The sequence below is a fragment of the Acomys minous genome (genome assembly GCF_964271855.1).
Source record: "Acomys minous genome assembly, chromosome: 3".
In the NCBI taxonomy this organism is placed as follows: domain Eukaryota; kingdom Metazoa; phylum Chordata; class Mammalia; order Rodentia; family Muridae; genus Acomys; species Acomys minous.
In genome coordinates this window covers 55,025,974-55,045,513 of record NC_140485.1, presented here as the reverse complement: position 1 = coordinate 55,045,513, position 19,540 = coordinate 55,025,974, and the positions used below count along the sequence as shown (strand labels likewise).

Genomic DNA, 19,540 nt, shown 5'->3' with positions numbered 1-19,540 from the left:
GGAGAGTCATGTATACTTCTCCCAAGTATGCCTCCCTGGGCAGTTTTAAGGTTAATGGAGCATCTTTGTCGTTACCTGGATGAATTGCTACTCATGCCTTCTAGGGGAATACTTTTCCCTCACGGTACCCGGCAGGTCCCCCACCCCCCGCCCCCCGCCCTCCGCCCTGAGCAGGTCTAAAGAGCAGAGCAGGGATAAAGTCCCTTCATTCAGTACTAGCCTAACATACACTGGCTGCTACAAGGATGACATGGCTGAGGATGGGCCTGGATTATATGTCTACTTTAGGGGTACTGTACTGTACCCCAGCAATAACCACAAAGATACATCCTATGTGTCACCGGATATAAAGAATCCCAAAGGAACACGAGAGACAAATTAAAACGGGGTAGAAAGTGGCCCCTAAATGAAACTATGAAGCAAAGCCCCAGGGTCCACGTGAGTCATTGTTTAAACTGGGCCAGGGACAGAGGGGAAAATGTATGCTGTTGCCTTTGGGTTCTCCTGCCAAAGAAATAGAGGCTGTAGGCAGTGTAATCTAAAAATGGAAATTCCATAGGAGTATAGGCAATTATCCAGTATTCGTCACTATCAAAGGCAGCCTTCAGACTCCAGAAAACTCCTAAATTCCATGACAGGAAAATGGCGAATATAAAACATGTTCATTTTTGTGGCAACACAGACACTGGACTGAAGGTGACAAGCAATAAGGGGACATTAATAATTCCAAATTCCAGTTTTCATTTGGTAACATTCTGAAAGGAGGTGCGGATCACTGAACCAAACAGGAAGCAGTTCAAGAGCCATCCGGCACAGCTCTCTTCTCACAGACCAGCCCCTCAGGGGCTACTGTCTACTGTCTTTAACAGAAAATGTTATCATTTAGGATAAAGTCAGCCTTTCTAATATTAACAGTGCTGTAATGAAAAAGCAGATTAAACACTCTTCTCATGGAAAACTGACACAGAAATCAACTTTTGACACACTACTAGGCCAGCTGAGAACATCTGGCAAGGTGTGGTTGTTAGAGGCCTTTAAAGTTACGAAAGGGTTAATCTACCCGTGAAGTTAATAGTAGTGCCATTGTCATTTTAGAGAAGGAAAATGAAAAATACAGCAAATGAGCCGATAGAGGGAAATGGGGCAGACTACATTCCCAACAAATGGAGTCTAACATGATAATACTGTATCCTAAATTTATGAAGCTATCTGGGGGGAAAAAAGGTCCCAACGTGTGTTTTATACTCAGGGCAAAAAGTTAGTGTCTAGGTCATGGGCTACACTGTGAAACAACTAATGATTGTGAAATTACATCCTTAGGACAGACGTTAGTTTTTATTTTTAAGTGTGTGTGTGTGTGTGTGTGTGTGTGTGTGTGTGTGTGTGTGTGTGTACCCATATATGAGACTGCTGGTACCCACAGGGGCCAAAGGTTTTCAATCCCTTGGAGGTGCAGTGACAGGCAGTTGTGCATCACCTAATATAAATGCTAAGACTTAAACTTGGGCTTTCTGCAAGTGTGTGCTCTTAAGCCCTGAGCCATGTCTCCAGCCCCTCAGTGTGGCTTTAAACACTACCTTCAATGTAACATTCTCAAATGTAACCCTCTCCTCATGAGTATATTCCCGATGCGACACAGGCCTATCATAGCTCGTGTGTGAGTCTCTAATACAACATGCTTTTTCTATTTTAATTTATTATTATTTATTTCTTTGTTACTTATTTGGGATGGAGGTAGATGCTGGTGCCACGGCACACATGTGGAAGTCAGAGGCTCACTTGTGTGAGTCAGTTCTTTGCTACCATGTGGGTTCCAGGGATAGACTCAGGTCTAAAATCCAGTGTGAAGCTCTTAACTTCAGAATGGCTGCCCTCACTGTATAGAGGTTCATTGAGATGGATACTTTGGGTCTGGTTAATGAAAGATAACGGTATCTTTTATTTGGAGGGTTTTTGTAATAAAGTTTTAATAAAATAAAATGGAAGAATCAACATAAAATATCACAACTCATTGAGGAAATACAAATCAAAATGATGCACCACTTCATATCTACTAGACTGTCTATTGGGAAGGAAGCAAAAAGAAGAGAGACATGTTGGTGAAGATTTGCAGAACCTGGGGCCCTTGTACATTGTTGAGAAAATACATGGTAGCCTTTCTGGAAAACAATTTTACGGTTTCTCAGTAATTTCAGTATGAGTTAGACATCTCAAAACAGAGAGCAGAAGAAACATATGTACATCAGAGCCTGTAGCTGGAGCCTCCGCCACTGCAGTGCTGCTGTGGAGGGGGTGAGAGGCGTGGAGACAGGAGAATGCCCAAAAGACCGGAGGCTACCTCGCCTGGCTACGTAGTAGAAAAACAACCAAGACACTCTGTCATACACAAGGTGGGAGGCGAGGACCAACACCCAAGGCTGTCAGCTGACCTTCACATGCACTCTGTTGCACACATGTGCCCATGTTCACACACACAAATGCACACCAACAAACACAAGGAGGAGTAAATTCTCAGGCAAAACGAGGCTGTGTCTAGAAACAGTTTAAGAATCCCCACTTTAGCAGGGCGTGGTGGCGCACGCCTTTAATCCCAGCACTCTGGGGGCAGAGGCAGGTGAATCTCTGTGAGTTTGAGGCTAGCCTGGTCTACAAAGTGAGTCCAGGACAGCCAAGGCTATACTGGGTGGCAGGGGGTGGGGGGTGGGGTGGGGGAGAATCCCCACTTTAAAGAACATACATGCTTTTGTTTAATTTTGTTTTTACTGCCATTTTTTTGTTGCTTTAAGAGCACTGCTATTGCTTTCTTTGTCTCACTGGTGACCCTAGCCATGCCTTCTTACATCAGTTTTTCTCAGACAGGCTGGGATTTCCGTGCACAGGCACATCTTGAGTGGGAGGTTTTTTTCCTCTCACTGAGGAGCAAACAATCATATGGGTCTTCCACTGGATGGCCTTACACGCCACAATACATGACGATGTTCCTGAATTCCTGCGTAGCATGAACCACAGAGTATTCAAATTTCACTGTGAAAACTCTCCCATTCTTTCAATTGTTGGGGCTTTTCTGAAAGACTGGACTTTTGTTCTTCAACAGTTGGCAAACCCTAAAGATATGTTCCTCTGTACAAATTGGTCCCTGAAGTAACAATTCCGGGATTTGTTCTTTCCTTCCTTGTGAAGCTCAGACAAGGCCGAAAGCTCCTAACTGTTTTCTTTGCACTGCCTATCTGCTACAGAATTTGGCAACAGTAACTTGCTGAGAGAAGTCAGTGGAGCATGGCCACTCAGTCTGTGGTACAGAACCCTGAAGCAGTTTAGACAGCACACTTGAGCATAAGCTGCCTTGCACCCGCTGCTTCGTCCACAGAGCTGCAAAGCCCTTTGTGGACATGGATTCAGCTGCAGTGTTTCTAACACCTTCGACGTCACTGTGTTATCCACTCTTCTGTTACTCCAACGTGCAGTGCACCTGCTACAGGCGAAAGTGAGTGATGCTCCTGTGCACAGGGCTTTTTGACAAAGGTGGTTTTAATATGTAATGCTTTTGAAATGAGCTTCTGTACAGAGATATGAATCAGGAAAACTTCTGGGTTCACTGGCTGTACATTCTCTGGAGCAACAAAGAAGTCTGACTGGAACATAACACAGAGACCAGGCTAGCTGGATGGCTCGGGGGTAAAGCATCTGCCATCAAGACAGTCATTAACCTGAGTTCTGTCCCTGGGGCCCATGTGGTATGTAGCGAGAACTGACTCCAGCTAGTTGTCCTCTGGCCTCCAAATACACTCCATGGCACTCGTGTGAACACACACACACACACACACACACACACACACACACACACACACAGGCACATGTACAAGAGCGTACTCTGTAAATCAATCAATAACATGATTAGAAAAAAGAACGACTCCAATTCAAAGCCTGCCGCACCGCAGGTGCCTGCTGAAAACCTTGTCTTCTCAGTTCCAACAATGGCTTAGGTACAAGTGGAATATTCAAGATCTTTGGTTTCTAAACTAATCCCACACTGGGCCAGAGAGATGAGTGCTCACTTAGCAGGAAGGAGCACTGCCTGATGACCTCAACTTGACCCTCAGGGTCTATGTATTGGAAAGAGAGAACTAAGTCTTGAAAGTGTGTTCTAGGCCAGACATAGCAGTGTGATCCTTTAATCCCAGCACTTGGGAGGCAGAGGCAGGTGGATCTTTGTGCATTTGAGGCCAGCCTGGTCTACTTAGTGAGGTTCAAGCCAGCCAGGGCTACATAGACTTTGTCTCAAAAGGAGGGGGGTGTTTTCTGACCCCCCCCCCAGTGTCATACACAAATAAGTAAATGTAAAACAACAACAAAAGTAAACCCAAAGTTTGGAAGAAATTAAGTAGGGACTAATCAGCCTTCAACCCCGTCTCACTGTCCAGGCATTGATTGGTGAAGCAATCGGGGAAACCAAGCTGTTACTCTGGCGGATGCGAATCATAATTTCTCAAACAGTGAAAGACCCAGACAAGCCTCTCAGGTCTGTCGCAGTAACTTAAAGCGCTGGCATTTCAAACCAAGATTTTTTTTCCTGCCAAATTAACTACCATAGCAGAGTTCATTTTCAGACCATGATATATAGTGACATATTTTAGTGCATTGGGAAGAGAAAAGCTTAGAGATCTCAGAGGTGGTAAGAGCTATGAAAAGTCTCTGTAGTGGGAAGATAAAGCCGTAGTCTCTTTCCTTGGTCACTCAAATGTAGTCACCAGGTCCAGAAGCAGAATAGAGCACTTGTCCCAAACAGGCCTGTTGCTAAGGATAGAGGAGCCTGTTTCCAGACAGGCTGATTCTCCTGAAAGACTAGGCCAGGGGACGAAGTTCTCACCAGGCACCAGTAGCAACTTCTCTCTGACCGTAAGCTCTCCATGGCAGGATTCAGGCTTACAGCGTTTCTATGTTGATTACACGTGTGTGGGTATGTGTATGGCACAGTGTGCCATGAGAACGCCTGGTAAAGGGGTCCTCTCCATCCACCCTGTGGGCCAAGGACTGGAACTCAGCCTATCACGCTTGGCAGCGGGCACCTGTGTCCACTGGGCCATCTCACCAGTCCAGGATCTTTGTCTATAATAATCAAATTCCTGCCAGAGCCTAATGTTTTCCTTTCCCCCTTTTCCTTTTCACTATGTGTATGGGTGTGTGGGTGTGAACATGAGTGCAGGTGCTTTTGGGGGCAGAAGGGTAGGCCTTGGATCCAGTAAGGCTGGGGTTGTAGGTAGTTGTGAACTACTCAGTGTGGATGCTGGGAACTGGGCTCAGATCCTCTGCAAGGGCAGTCAGTACATGCTGTTTAGTGCTAAGCCAGCTCTCCAGCCTCATTCTTTTTTTTTTTTTTTTTTTCATTATGCATACCGTGCTCTGCCTGCCTGTGCGCCTGCCCACCAGAGGAGGGCGCCAGATCTCATTATAGATGGTTGTGAGCCACCATGTGGTTGCTGGGAATTGAACTCAGGACCTCTGGAGGAGCAGTCAGTGCCCTTAACCTCTGAGCCACCTCTCCAGCCCTCATCCTTCTTCTTTAAGACATAGTCTCACTATGTAGGCCAGAATGTGTTCTCGTTCTCTCTCTCTCTCTCTCTCTCTCTCCTCTCTCTCTCTTTCTCCCTCCCCCCATTTTTCTTTATTATGTGTGTGTGTGGACATGTGTGTATGCTGATGTGAACACATGAGTGCCATGGCACACATGTGGAGGTTAGAAGGCAACTTTGAGGAGTTGGTTCTCTCCTTCCACTTTGCCAAGGCAGAATTTCTTTCGTTGTTTGTGTTACACCTCACATTCCAGGCCAGCCAGCCCACAAACTTCAGGGCAATTATCCTCTTAATAAGGCTCTGAGGCAAACTCAGGTCATCAGGATTGCACACACACTTTTATCCACTAAACCATATTGCTGCCCCATAATGTTCTTTATTTCCCCCTTTATGGAAAATATATTGCAATATTCCAACAGCACATCAAAGCCTTGAAGTTCTTCTCTTCTGTGATGACTCCGGCTTTCTCCTTTTTGTAGACATTCCAGATGGGCATCACAGGTCCTGTCAGCTGGGTGGCCAGTTTAAGCTCTTCAGCAGAGCTATCTCCCCTCCTCAGAGCCAAAGGCTTCCTGAGGGAAAGTCTAAGCTTGGATCAGTATTCCTTCAGGCGCTGCACACTGGCCACTCAGCGGGTTTGTTTTGCCTCCTCGGGTCCACAGAGATGCCGATGGTGTGTGCCATTTTTTTAAATAGATACCAGGCACCCAGAGTTCTTCCAGGCTGAAGCCCCTGCTAGCTCGGACCTTGGTGTGGTATCTAACTGTAGGGCACCTCACTACGGGCCTGAAGGGACCAGATGCGGGATGAGCGGGCAATGCAGAGCGCTTTCGCCTGCTGGGAGTTGCATCTAAGGATCTTGCATGCCGGCTGTTTGAACCAAGTGTCCACTCGCTGCTGCCAATCCTTGTGGAAGTGGGGCTTCAGAGTCATGCAATTCAAGCTGGGCACCACCGCTGCCTCTTTTGTAGGAGAACGGCCAAACAGAAAGGCCCGTAATGTTCTTGAATTCATAATCCTCCTGCCTCAACCTTCTGAGTATCAGGGGTACAAGAGTGCACCACACACTCACCTGCCGGAGTTTCAAAGTCTCTTTTGAGGTCTTCAGACTTCCAAACACATTTCTTAATAGTCTGCTGTGGCCCACTGCTGACTGACTACCAACGCCAGCACCTTGCCCGCTGATTATTAGCAGGGAAGCAGGCTGGGTAATTAGCAGCTGGAGTACCAGCTGCCTCCCCTTGAGCGTAAGTGCAAAGGCACACTTACAGCTCTGACAAGGTTAGCCACCCAATGCCAGTGGGAACAAGAAAGCCTGCACCTCAACATGGGAAACCAGCACAAAGCATTGGGTGTTACTGACTCTATACTCTTTAAAGCAAAGGAAAATGTAAAGGATAAATATGGTGTTAATTAAAAATGCTTTCCACGTCTTCCCAGTTTTGGCCCGGAAGAAAGGCTTCCGCAAAGGCACATGGCAAGAAGAAGAAGGGCCACTCCACCATCAGCGAGGTGGTGGCCTGAGAACACACCATCAACATTCACAGACGCATCGGCGGAGTGGGCTTCAGGAGGCGTGCTCCTCGGGCACTCAGAGAAGTTTGGACATTTGCCATGGTGGAGATGGGGACTCCAGATGTGCACATAGACACCAGGCTCAGTAAAGTTGCTCCATATCGAAGCCGAGTACATTTGTCCAGAAAATGTAATAAAGACGAGGCTTCACCAAACAAGCTCTACACATTGGTAACTTACGTGCCTGTTACCACATTCAAGGATCTACAGACGGTCAATATGGATGAGAACTAACCTGCTGGATGTCAAATAAAGCTGCACAACTGTCAAAAATGCTTTTCCTGTAGTGTATTTTAAAATCAGGTTGTCATAAAAGGCCTTCTTACAAGGTCTTGCTCCTTTTACCCAAGTCCTCTAAAAGAGCTCTTGGTAACGGTGCTTCCAGGACTTTGCCTAATTTCACTTGAAATCCAAGGCCATTGTGCTTGTGTTTTCTTTGGGGAAACATCCTCTAACTGTGCAGAAGTGCCTGGACCAAGCCATGGCTCCTTGGCACGATTTCCTGACTCTGGCTGAGCACACTCTGCTGCACAAGCCTTGCTTCTGTCTTGCACACCTTCTAATCCTGTCATCTCTTCCCTTCCCATCCCTGGCTTTAGCGCACACGTCTCTTTTGTCACCAGCGCTCCTTGGCCCTGTTTAGTGTTGCAGGTGAGGAGCTCTTCAGACATCTGCAAATCCTCCATTTCCCCTCTGATGGGATTCTTCTCAGCCAGACCTCGTGACAGCTTTTCTCTGTTTTCCTACCAGATCACCTACTTTGGAACTAATTTCTTTTTCTTTCCTGTTTTCTCCTTTGGTGCCTTCAACTCAGTACTAACATTCTTTTTGCTTTTGCCCTTGCAATGCACATTTGTTCTGTCCTGCACTAAGACCCTTTTCTTTTCTTAGGACATGTTAGAGATTAAACCAGAGCTTTGCACATGCCAGAGAAGCACTCTAACACTAAGCTGCATCCTCATCCCTAAAAACAATTGCTCTGAGACAGGAGTGTGCTACAGAGCCCAGGCGACCAAAAGCCGAGAGTCTATTGCTTCCAGTCTCCTGAGGGCCGGGTTATTACAGTGCACCGCCACACTTCCTAAACATTTTATGGTAAATTTCATTCTATTTCTTTTGTGTTTGTAGCTATAACTTTCAGGTCTTTTTAGATATCTTTTTGTTCTTACTAAAACCCCGAACAGTTCCCATTATTTCCATTAGTATCTAAAAGTTTCACTGAAAATTCAATACTATATTTATTTATTTGTGTATGGAGGGGTGTGGGGTGTGGGGTGGGAAGTGTGTAGGGTGTGTATACATGCCATAGTGCACTGTTAAAGTCAGAGGACAAGCCAGCATGGTGTTGCACGCCTTTAATCCCAGCACTCCGGAGGCAGAGGCAGGTGGATTGCTGTGAGTTCAAGGTCTACACAGCGAATCTAGGACATCTAAGGCTACACAGAGAAACCCTGTCTCGAGGAAAATAAAAAGAAAAAAGAGAAAAAGAAAAAAGAAAAGAAAGAAAGAAAGAAAAAGTCAGAGAACAACTTGTTGGAGTCAGTTCTCTCCTTCTACCATGTTGGTTCCAAAAATTAAAATCAGATCAGCCTTGGCAACAGGGCCTCTTTACCCACTAAGCCAGGTGTTCTCCACCTTCCTAATGCTGTGACCCTTTTATACTGCTGGATAACCCCCAGCCATAAAATAGTTTTGTTCTACTTCATAACTGTAATTTTGCTTTTTTGAATTGTAATGAAAATATCTGTGTTTTCCAAAGGTCTTAGGAAACCCTTATGAAAGGGTCTTTCAAACCGCAAAAGGGTAGAGGTTAAGAACCTCAGAGACACACAGAATATAGCATTTAAAAATGTTTTTATTATTTTAAAGATTCACTGACAATGAGACATGCTAACTCCTGGCAACACCCAGCCTACCTCAAAGAGGATGATGAGCATCAAAGAACCTCATCATGGATATGCCTTCAAATGTGGCAAACAAGCCACTGGGGAAAATTTCCTCGTTTCTACCACAGACAGAATTCTGCCTTAAAAAGGGCAAGCATGGATGCAGGCAGTGTTGAACAGCCAAACTCTGCCAATACAGGATAAGCAAGTTCTCAACAGTTTCTGCCTCACAAATATGTCTGTCAGATATACTGGGCCAGAAGGCTGAAGATGATGTTCCAACGTTATAGAGAGTTTTGGGTGACTGTTCAGGTACCAAATGTCTCTGTCATCTTATCATTTGGAAAGCTACTACCCTGCACTCCAGGTATACTCAGGTAATCAAGTTTATTCCTTCTCAAGTCTCTAATGGGGCTGAAGACCAGATAGTTTAGTTTTACAGCTAAGCTCAGTTGTTTAGGAGTTAAGATGTTTTTAGGTCTAGATAGATGCTTTAAGTTGATAATGATGAGCTATGATAGATATTGATTTACATTAAGAATTTTAGAAGCTCCAAGATAGGAAAGATGTTTTCTTCAAGGCTGTCAAATACAAATAGCCAAAACACTAAGAGTGTAATATTTATATAATTCCTAATTGTGTCATGGTTCTTCTTGCAATAGGTAGTTTATTGTATATATGTGTAATAATATAAATTTGTATGTAAAAATTTTTTAAAGTCTAGGACAGCCAAGGCTACACAGAGAAACCCTACCTTGAGGGGGAAAAAAGAAAAAAAGAAAGAAAAAGAAAAAGAATTAGTGAAGTAAAGAATTAAAAGAGCCAGGTGTGCTCTCCTAACAGGCAGACCTCTGTGAATTGGAGGACAGCCTGGCTCTGTCTCCCTGTCTCAAAAAAACAAACAAACACAACAAAACAAAAAAGAATTAAAAGTGGCAAGAGAGACATGTAAATAATAACTGACAAAACATATCTAAGAAAGCAAAATATTGAGCCAGGCATGGTGGCACACACCTTTGATCCCAGGACTTGAGGGGGCAGAGGCAGGCGAATCTCTGTGAGTTCGAGGCCAGCCTGGTCTATAAAGGAAGTCCAGGACAGCCAAGGTTCTATGTAACAGAGAAACCCTTTTTGGGGGGCGGGAAGCAAAATATTGATAGAATCATTGTGTGAGTTAGCAGTTCCACTTCTGAGTACATAGTCAAAAGAAAAGAAGTCAGAGACATGGGCCCATATTTGTATATCCATTCTCATGGTAGTGTAATACACAACAGCCGCAGAGCAGATGCAACCCAGAGCCCCGTGATGGGAAAATGGAAGCACAGAGGTGAAATCTGCTTGAGCAGGAGAACAGAGACCTGATCTCTTTTCCTTTCTCTTTGCATCGAGGTCATAGGTGAGCAACTCTCTGCCACTGTTCCTGCTACTTTGTGCTGCCTTGCCTCCCCCAGTGGGACCAATGGAACATGGGCTGAAACTTCCAAACATGGAGGCGACAAAACCTTTCATTCTTTATACATTTTATGGTAACAGAAAACTAATGTATACAATATGGATGACCTGGAAGACATATTCTATATGAAGTAAGTCAGCCACAAAAAGATAAATACTAACTTAGATGAGGTTCTTAGAATAGTCACACTAACCTGGCGTGGTGGCGCATGCCTTTAATCCCAGCACTCAGGAGGCAGAGGCAGGTGGATCACTGTGAGTTCAAGGCCAGCCTGGTCTATAAAGGGAGTCCAGGACAGCCAAGGCTACACAGAGAGACCCTGTCTCGAAAAACAAAAACAAAAAAAAAGTAGTAAATTTTAGATCATGTATTTTTACCCCAGTAAAAAAGAAGTATAAGATATTGATGTCAAATACCCATTATGCATAGCTACAATTGCCTGCTAATATGAGATATAGGAATTAGAACCAAAATATTTTACATGTATATGCATGTTCATGTATGTTCAGATACATGTGAGCATGTGTGCTCCTAAGGTCAAAGTTAGATGCTGGGTGTCTTGCTTTATCATTCTCCACCTTTATTTTTATGAGACAAGGTCTCTGACTGACCCGGAGCTCCATGATCCAGCTAGAGACTGTCTGGCCAGCAAGCCCCCCGCAAGCTTCCTGGCTTCTGCCTTTCCAATGCTTTCAGCTGTGCGCCATGCTGGGCTTATTTACTTTTTTATTTTTAAACATATGTGCAGGCCCTCGTGTTCACACAGCAGGCACTTTGTCAACTGAGTCATCTCCTTCGCACCAACCAAAGCATATTGCAGAATAGATCTGGAAGGAAAAGGACTATGTCGGGCGTGAGAGGTAGCTCAGTTGGTGGAATCCTTGCTTAGCGTGCAAAAAGCCCTGGGTCCAATCTCCAGCAAGTAAAACAGGGGGTGGTGGTTCATAGCTCTGACCCTCAGCATTCAGGAGGTGGAGGCAGGAGGATCAGATAGATGCTCACCCTCACATACTGGAGAGCAATAGCTAGGCCAAGTCTTTAACTTCCTAGTCTGAATGACTTCAGGTTAGATTCCTGGTTCTGTGTCTCAATTCATGCTCCTTCCCCACTCTGAGACTGGGTTTCTCTGTGTAGCCCTGGCTGTCCTAGAACTAGCTTTACAGACCAGGCTGGTCTCGAACTCACGAGATCCACCTGCCTCTGCCTCTGGAGTGTTGGGATTAAAGGCTTGAGCCACTACCACTCAGCCTTCAATTACATTTTTATTATTGGTTTTTTAAAAAAAAAACTTTTTCATACAATATATTTTGATATCTCTCTCTCTAAAAAGCAAAAGGGCAAACAAATTGAAAACTAAACACACACACACACACACACACACACACCAAAAACAGGCAGACCATTTCTTTTGTGTTAGCCAACAGCTCCTGATCATGGGCCTGCCCTTGAGTATCAGTGATACACCCAGTGTCACTCCACTGTAGAAAACTGACTTTCCCTCTCCCAGCAGGTATCAGCTGGTTCTTGGTTATGGGTGGAACTTCGAGTGCCCAGTTTCTCTTCTCCATGCTGGGCTCAAGTATTTTTCCATTTGTAAAATTTTGTATTATTAGTTTGTTGTGCATAAAAATCTATGAATGTTTGACTTTTCTAAAAATATTAGTCTTAGGAAATGAATATTTCCAGAGGATCTGTGTGGTGTCTGGCTTTAAGAGATAACTACAGAAATGGATACATAAGAGATAATAGCTTTGGCAAGGTATAAAAAAATGAAAGTAATTTTCTTCAGAAGACCCAGAATAGAATAAGCTGGAGCTATCCAGTTCATTCACAATAGGGTATTGTTTTGTCTTGTTAAAGTATGGGAGAACTATCATTTATAAGTAATTATGCGTATGTGTGTTGACATATATTATGTACATATATATGGAATGAGCTAATTGACGACAGAGCTGTAATATATAAATGCAGTTTTATTGGAAGGGGCAGGGGAAGGGAACGCGCTCACTGGGGGTGGGCGGAAGGGAAGGAGAGAGGGCAGGGAGGTAGGAAAAGGGCAAGGGCAGGCAAAGAGGAAAAAGGGAGCCAAAAACGTCTGGTTTATATAGTGAGTCTCTGGGGGGAAGCCCCACCTCTAGGTAGAGGGCAGGCTATGCCAGCCCCGCCCCACAGCAAGACCTAAGATATATTAATTATAAAATATATGGTGTGGCCTTGAATGTACTGTAATAATTCTCCTGCCTCCGCCTTCTATATGCAGAGATGTGAACTGTAATACCTAGCTTTTGAAGAAGCTTGTAATGAGATGGTAAAATATTTTTAAAATCCTTGTCGGGGAAGGGCTGTTGAAACGGTTCTGTGAGTAAAGGTATTTGCTACCAAGTCCCAGGATCCACTGTAGAGTGAACTGTCTCCCACAAGTTGTCTTCTGACCTCCACACATATATGTGCCTCATATATGTCCTCATTCAAATAAATAAGTGTAGCAAAATTTTTTAATATTTTTGGGACTAAGTGGCATATTTTTCATATGTTTCAAATCTCTTCATGGGATACTATCTTTCATCTGGAATGTTGTAAGTGTATTAACAGAAGCTAATTTGTTGGCTAAGGAAGTGCTATAGTTTGGATGCTGTCCTCAACACTTATATTGACATTTAATTACATATAACACAAATAACATATAACACAAAGGGGGAAAGTGAAGGAGGTAATTAGGTCATGAGGACTCTGTTCTCTTGAGTGGATTCGAGATGTCATCACTGTCCTTCTCTGTCTCTAAAACTCTCAGGCTCTCTCCGCTGTGGTGTCTCCATCTTGTTATGATACAACAGAAGCCGCAGTGGGGCCAGCCCTCAGTCTTGGACTTACCAGCTAGACCCAGGAGCCGAATAAACTCCTAGTGTTTGCTTATCATTTCCCCAGGCATCCGCATTCAGACACAGCAACCCACACAGATGAAGACGGAGAGAGCAAAGGCAGGAGAGAGGGAGATCCTGACACAACAAGGAAAGGCACCCAGGAGCCGCCAGCACCTGGGCCCCAGCCCTCAGGAGATTGTCACTGAGTTCCTGACCTAGTTTCTCTGGCAGGAGATCTTTCCTTGTCCCAGAAAAGACTTGTGGAGACAGAGAGGATTAAAAAAAATAATATTGTGAAGAAGTGAGGTTGCTGGGCTTTGCGGTTTTCTAGCCGGGATCCCTTTATCTTCTTGAGAGCCCCCAGATCTCTTTTATTCTAGGTCAGTAATTTAACACTCTCAGCTCTCAATTCAAAGCCTGTAATGACCTTGCTGTGCTGAATTATTAGTCCAGGATACAGAAAAAGGAAGAGAGAGAAGGGAAAACCCTCCTGGAACAACAGAGGCCTTTTGATCAGAGGACCCAAAGCTGTAACTCAGGGTGTCCACTCTTACCCGGCAGGAACTGAGGACTCCCCCTGCCAGGCAGGGCCCTATTAAAAGACAATAGCTGTCTGAAAAGGGTAAGCAAGTTGATATGGATATAATAGGCCACATATGGGGGCCCCTTTCTACTCTGAAATAAAGCTCCTTCTTACAGTTGTGGGCTGGGAAATCCAGCATTCAGCAAGGCAGGAGGGGGCACCATAGAAGAGAGCGAGTAGCCATGCAGAGTTGCTTGAAGGTGCTTCAGAAAAAGAAAGAGAAAACCAGAGGAGTGCTTTGCCAGAGGGAGGCATCAGTCCCTGAGGGTAGAGCCTTTCAGAACAGCCCAGGTGCTCTTTGGTCACAGGAGCCTTTAGGGCCAATGATGACAAGAATTTGGCTAGAACCAGTTAGTATCACTAATAGGTCAACATCAGAAAAAGCAAAAGATAAGCCAGTAAACAAAGCAGTAGTCTTTTACCAGAAACGATACAGATGGTCAAAAGCAATCTATGCTGCTGGCTAACCTAATGTGGTACTGTGCTAAAGTCTAGATTACCACCCAATGCCACTTGCTATTGCTTGGATGCCATTTTTCATAGAAAGCCTGCAAAACAAAGACAGCACACCCCACAGAGTTGCCTGTAACTATCACCCCCTCCTAAGAGAGAGAATGGTAACCACAGGACACAGAATCTCATACTCTGCTAGCTCGCCCATGTTTGCCTGTCTACTGCCCCAAACACTCTGCCCATTAGTGGCTGAAGCTTTTGAAGGATCTTTAAACAACAGAATTTCCCAACCACTGTTTTAGCTATCTCTAAAATCTTGTTAACATGATGCAAATCAAGAAATGATTTAAGAGTGACTCAAGGCATTTAAGCACAATAATCTGGTTATTTATAACTAAATTCTGAATCCTCAAATTCCTCTGTGAAACTATTAGACAGATACTTCTATTTCCCCCACTGTCCTTTGCCATATGCCAAGTAAATAAATGGCTTCCAGTTCTCATCCGCCGCAGTTAATGGGCTATCTTGATGGGATTACAACAAAAGACAAAGGCGGGCTCTCCTGTGCTTGTCCCACTGAATGTCCAAGAGAGTACAAAGATGATCTTTAGCAAACAAAGGTTTTGTGGATTAAAGAGCAGATCTGGATTTCTAAGGAGACAAAATGTGTCCATCCTAGATCCAGAAGAACGGGCATAAAACGCCCTTTGTAGTAACGTGAGAGTGCAGAAAGGGAAGGCAGCATAGGAATATTGGCACTGCTGTCTTTGTAAAGTACAATCTGCCAGAGTGGTCCTTGGCCATAATTTACCTTGTTCCCCAAAGCAAACTATAACCCCCCCCCATCAGATCCCATTCTGCATCAACCCCAATTCAGTGATCTTGTCATAAAATCTCTGGGACTCTGCTGAGGGGCGTTCTCTCTCTACTTGATCTCTGTACCCCAGATCTTCTAGGGAGCGGTCACATAGCCCTCAGGGAAGATCACAGGCGTGCACCTTTCCTGATGAGAAACCGGTTTAGCAAACACCTGGGGATTCCTGGAGTACCCCACCCTATGCTAACGAGAATCCTAGCCCTAAGTAAATGACCTTTAATCAGACCTAGAAGTTCTCCCCCTACCCATAGGGCAATAAAGTACTGTGTTTTCCTTCTTGTGATAGGACCCTGGGCCCCCGCATGTAAATGAGGCATGCAGATGAAGTATCCTGGCACTTCTGGCCTTCACCCTCAAACCCCTCCCCACTGTCCAAGGTTTATAAATAAAGGGCGGCTTTTGTGCTCACACTCTCTCATGTGCTCACCATTCCTCCCCCAGGCCTGTCTGAGACTCCACTTATTCTGGGGGAGGACCACAGCTGGACACCCAGTGCTCAGGTAGCAATGGCAGAACTGCCTTGGCAGCCTTTGGAGCCTGCTCCATTGCCCCGCTCAATAGCTCAGTGCTGACCACAAGTGAAGCACCCGCCCAGGCCTACGACACTGGCCCTGTCTGTTGCTGATTTCAAACATCCACCTGCTTCCTCTGCAGAGCTTAGGATGGCAGCTAGACAAAGGGCCGCAACACTTTTGGTATCATTATGGGCTTGTGGAGTCTCCATTGCCAAATGATACCAGTAATTGTTGGGGCATGGTCTAATGTATTTTGATGCTAATTATTGCTTGCTGTCTCTGTGACCCACCTTTTGCTTAGATAGATGGGGCTAGGAGAGAGGAATTCTGGGAAGAAGAAGGACGGCCAAGAGGAGAAAGAGAGAGACCTGAAGTGAAGAGAGGAAGGCCGCCATGGGTTAGCTGGAGGAGAAGCATATGGCAGTGTGGATGGAGAATCCAGCCCAGATGAAGAACATTAACAAGTATTTGGGATTATGGATGGGAGGGAGCTTGATAGAAGTTATTAGAAGCAGATGGCCTGGGATTGAGGCAGGGATCCCATGCCTGCCCCAGTATGGGAGGCAGTTTAGAGGATTGCTATCTGCCCTGCCTCAGGTTAACCAAGGATATTTTAAAATATAACAAGTGTCTGTGTCTTAATTGATTGCTAGCCAGGCCTATAGATAATATAGATAATTTAAAAACAATAAGTGGCACCTAACGTGGTAGGCATGTATCCATACTCTTAAAAAATCATATTTTATCATAGTCTGAAAATGGTGAATAGCTCCCAGAGAGCATCCATGGGCCACAGCAAAGATGGCTACATACATGTGGCCAGTTGGAGAGGCAGAACTAGGAGGTTGGCAGTCTTCTAAACTGGCCTAGGAAATGGAGTTAAATGCCTAGAAAAATAATAAAATAAAAACTACTATGGTCTCTTCCCAAGGTGCCATGGCAGAAGGCTCCTGGAGCTTTTTTGGCTTTGTTTTGGTGTTTATGAAGTTGTTTGCAATGGTCTTAGTCAGAGTCACACTGCTCCTTACTCTCAAAAACAGTTCAGGGAGAAAGGCAGAGACTATTTTAAAATATAACAAGTGTCTGTCTCTCTCTCTCTCTTTTTTTTAAGGGTCTGTGTCTTGATTGATTGCTAGCCGGGCCTACTAGTAATACAGATAATTTTATAAAACAATAATTAATCTTATTCTAAAAGAGTTAAGCTGAACGTTCCTTGGGAAACTCAATTTCCACCTCCCTAGTAAGACTAGGAGCCTCACCTAGCACCAGGCCTGGGCCTCTAAGCCACCCCTGAGCAGGAGCAAAAAACTGGACCTTGGGACCTTTGGTCCTTTGTTGAGGTAGCAGGGTCTGGACTGACCCGGTCAATGTGGAAGCCAGGCCACCCACCGGTGTGTCACTGAATGACACAAGTCAAGCCTGGAACTATATTTGGAGAGGAAGGTTGTAAAGGGATATGGAAGAGGGAACGAACGAGGAAAACAGAGGGAAAAAGACAAATATGTGTTCTCTCTAATATGGGGAACCTAAGGGTGTGTGTGTGTGTGTGTGTGTGTGTGTGTGTGTGTGTGTGTGTGTGTGTAAAACATGAAATTAAAAAGAAGAGTATTTGGGAGAAGAAAGGGGTGACGTGGGAAATGGCCCAAAGGAGAGTAAAGGAGGAGCAATATGAGCATAAAACAACGATCTTCATTATGAAAATGCCATAAAGAAAGCTGGTGTTTGTATATTTACTTTAAAGACTAACAGAAAAAAAAAATCAAGTCCTGGTTTAGATGAAGTCCCTTTAAGACAGTTTGTTGGTATAGTGCCTGAAATATGATTCAAATATCATTATTCCATTGTGAACAATGGGAAAATAAAAGAGACAAGTTACTGGCCCACCATACCTAGCATGTATAATAATGCTATCTGGATAGGATAACTACAGAGATTTCCCTTCAGAAAGAAGAAGGACTCAGGATATAGGTGTGTGTGTGTGTGTGTGTGTGTGTGTGTGTGTGTGTATGTGTGTGTGTGTGTATTTCTTGAACATGTAATAAATTTAAAGACAACGTGGGTTACATGCAATCCTATTTTTACAAAAGGAAAAAAAAATCAAAGCAGTAACAACAACAAAATCATGTTTATGTAGTTTGGCTTCAGGTAGGCAAAATTCAGGTATTTTAATATTAATTATAAAATAGAAGATGGGCATGGGGTCAGGCAAGTCTAATCAGTGCTCTTCTTTTTCCTGGTCACTTAACTGGTTCGGCTTTGGGTATGTGACACAAGACAGCTCAATAAGTGTCAATCCCAGGTGGATGTGGTTAGAGCCACTGGGAAAAGAGTCTATTTTTCTGTTATTATTACTATACTCAGTGGCTAGTGGCCACTTTTAGGATAAAAACAGTAAAATGGTTGGGCGTGGTGGCACACGCCTTTAATCCCAGCACTTGCGAGGCAGAGGCAGGTGGACCCCTGTGAGTTCAAGGCCAACCTGGTCTATATAGCAAGTCCAGGACAACCAAGGCTAAACAGAGAAACTCTGTCTTGGAGGAAAAAAAAGAAAGAAAGAAAGAAAAGAAGAGAAAAACAGTAAAATGGACAAGAAGCAGACGCAGAGTATGAGTGATACCACGTTAGTAGCTCTATTGAGCCTGTCTGCATAAAGGCTGGGTCTACTATGGGCTGTTTTGGTATATAATCCTGTTAAATTATATCTATTATTACCTCCCTGTCTCTCCTTTCAAGCCATTTTAAATTGGAATTCTGGTACTTGTAGCCAAAATGTCTTCCCGTTAGTTCATACTCTGAGGGCAAAGCATATGACATTTTTTAAAATCCATCCCAGGCCGGGCGGTGGTGGCGCACGCCTTTAATTCTAGCACTTGGGAGGCAGAGGCAAGCGGATCGCTATGAGTTCGAGCCAGCCTGGTCTACAAAGTGAGTCCAGGACAGCCAAGGCTACACAGAGAAACCCTGTCTCGAAAAATCAAAAAATAAAAAAAATAAAAAAATAAAATAAAATCCATCCCAGCACCTAGCATAAAGATAGAGACAAAGTAAATAATCAATAAACATGAAATGTAGAATAAAAAATATAATAACAATTAGGATTCTATCCAATTGGCACCAATATTGTAACAGGTCCCCAAACTTCTGTGACTGACTCCGTGATGGAAGTACCATTCAGGCCATTAAACTCAGCCTGTAGACAGCACCATCAGCCAAAATGAAAACAAGTTCATATGTCTGGGAAAGTCTCTAAATGTACTAACCTTACTTTTTGGCTTCTGTGGTTTTGTTTCTGACTAACTGAAGTTCTCGTTAACTGAAGTATGTCAACCCAGAACATGTTTTTTACGTAAAAGCTTACCATGAGAAAGGCTCAGGGCTACACTGGGATCTTTTGTTTTGTTTCCATACAGGGTCTCTCTGTGTAGCCTTGGCTGTCCTGGACTCACTTTATAGACCAGACTGACCTTGAACTCACAGCAATCCACCTGCTTCTGCCTCCTAAATTGCTGGGATTAACGGCGTGCACCACCACACCCGGCTGTACACTGGGATCTGGAACACCCAGTGTAGTCACTGACCAGCTAATAAAGACTTTCTACTGGCTTAAACCTATGTCTTCTGTGGTGAATTCCCCACAACAAATATAAAAAAGGGAACAGGAAACTAAGTGATTTCTAATTCATAAGATATAAAAGAGTTCTTTCTAAACATTTTTGCTTAAACTTTAATATTAAACTCAAGGGAACCCAACTTAGCATTAGAACTA

At 44.2% G+C, this 19,540-nt stretch overlaps 1 protein-coding gene, 1 long non-coding RNA gene and 2 pseudogenes across 7 annotated transcripts in view; 2 read left to right on the top strand and 2 right to left on the bottom strand.

Annotated features, from left to right (window-relative positions):
* The window catches only part of CSTPP1 (centriolar satellite-associated tubulin polyglutamylase complex regulator 1), a 160,090-nt gene that overhangs the window by 95,551 nt on the left and 44,999 nt on the right, over positions 1-19,540 (bottom strand). The gene's annotated exons all lie outside the window — the stretch shown is intronic.
* LOC311594739 overlaps positions 1-19,540 on the top strand; it is an 82,502-nt gene that overhangs the window by 60,322 nt on the left and 2,640 nt on the right. The window contains exons 1-3 of one of the 3 annotated variants that reach the window (XR_014778201.1): positions 7,471-8,241; positions 9,016-10,615; positions 15,330-15,460. This is a non-coding gene — a long non-coding RNA (uncharacterized lncRNA). Of the gene's footprint in view, positions 1-7,470; positions 8,242-9,015; positions 10,616-15,329; positions 15,461-19,540 lie in introns of those variants that run through there. The other 2 variants (XR_014778200.1, XR_014778199.1) reach the window with 2 other exon arrangements.
* LOC311593161 (large ribosomal subunit protein eL31-like) lies at positions 3,277-7,385 on the top strand (annotated as a pseudogene). Its single transcript, XR_014783602.1, has 3 exons — positions 3,277-3,294; positions 3,368-3,484; positions 7,012-7,385. The product of XR_014783602.1 is annotated as a large ribosomal subunit protein eL31-like (transcript).
* LOC311593425 (large ribosomal subunit protein eL13-like) lies at positions 5,950-6,537 on the bottom strand (annotated as a pseudogene). The gene has a single exon. The product of its transcript is annotated as a large ribosomal subunit protein eL13-like (transcript).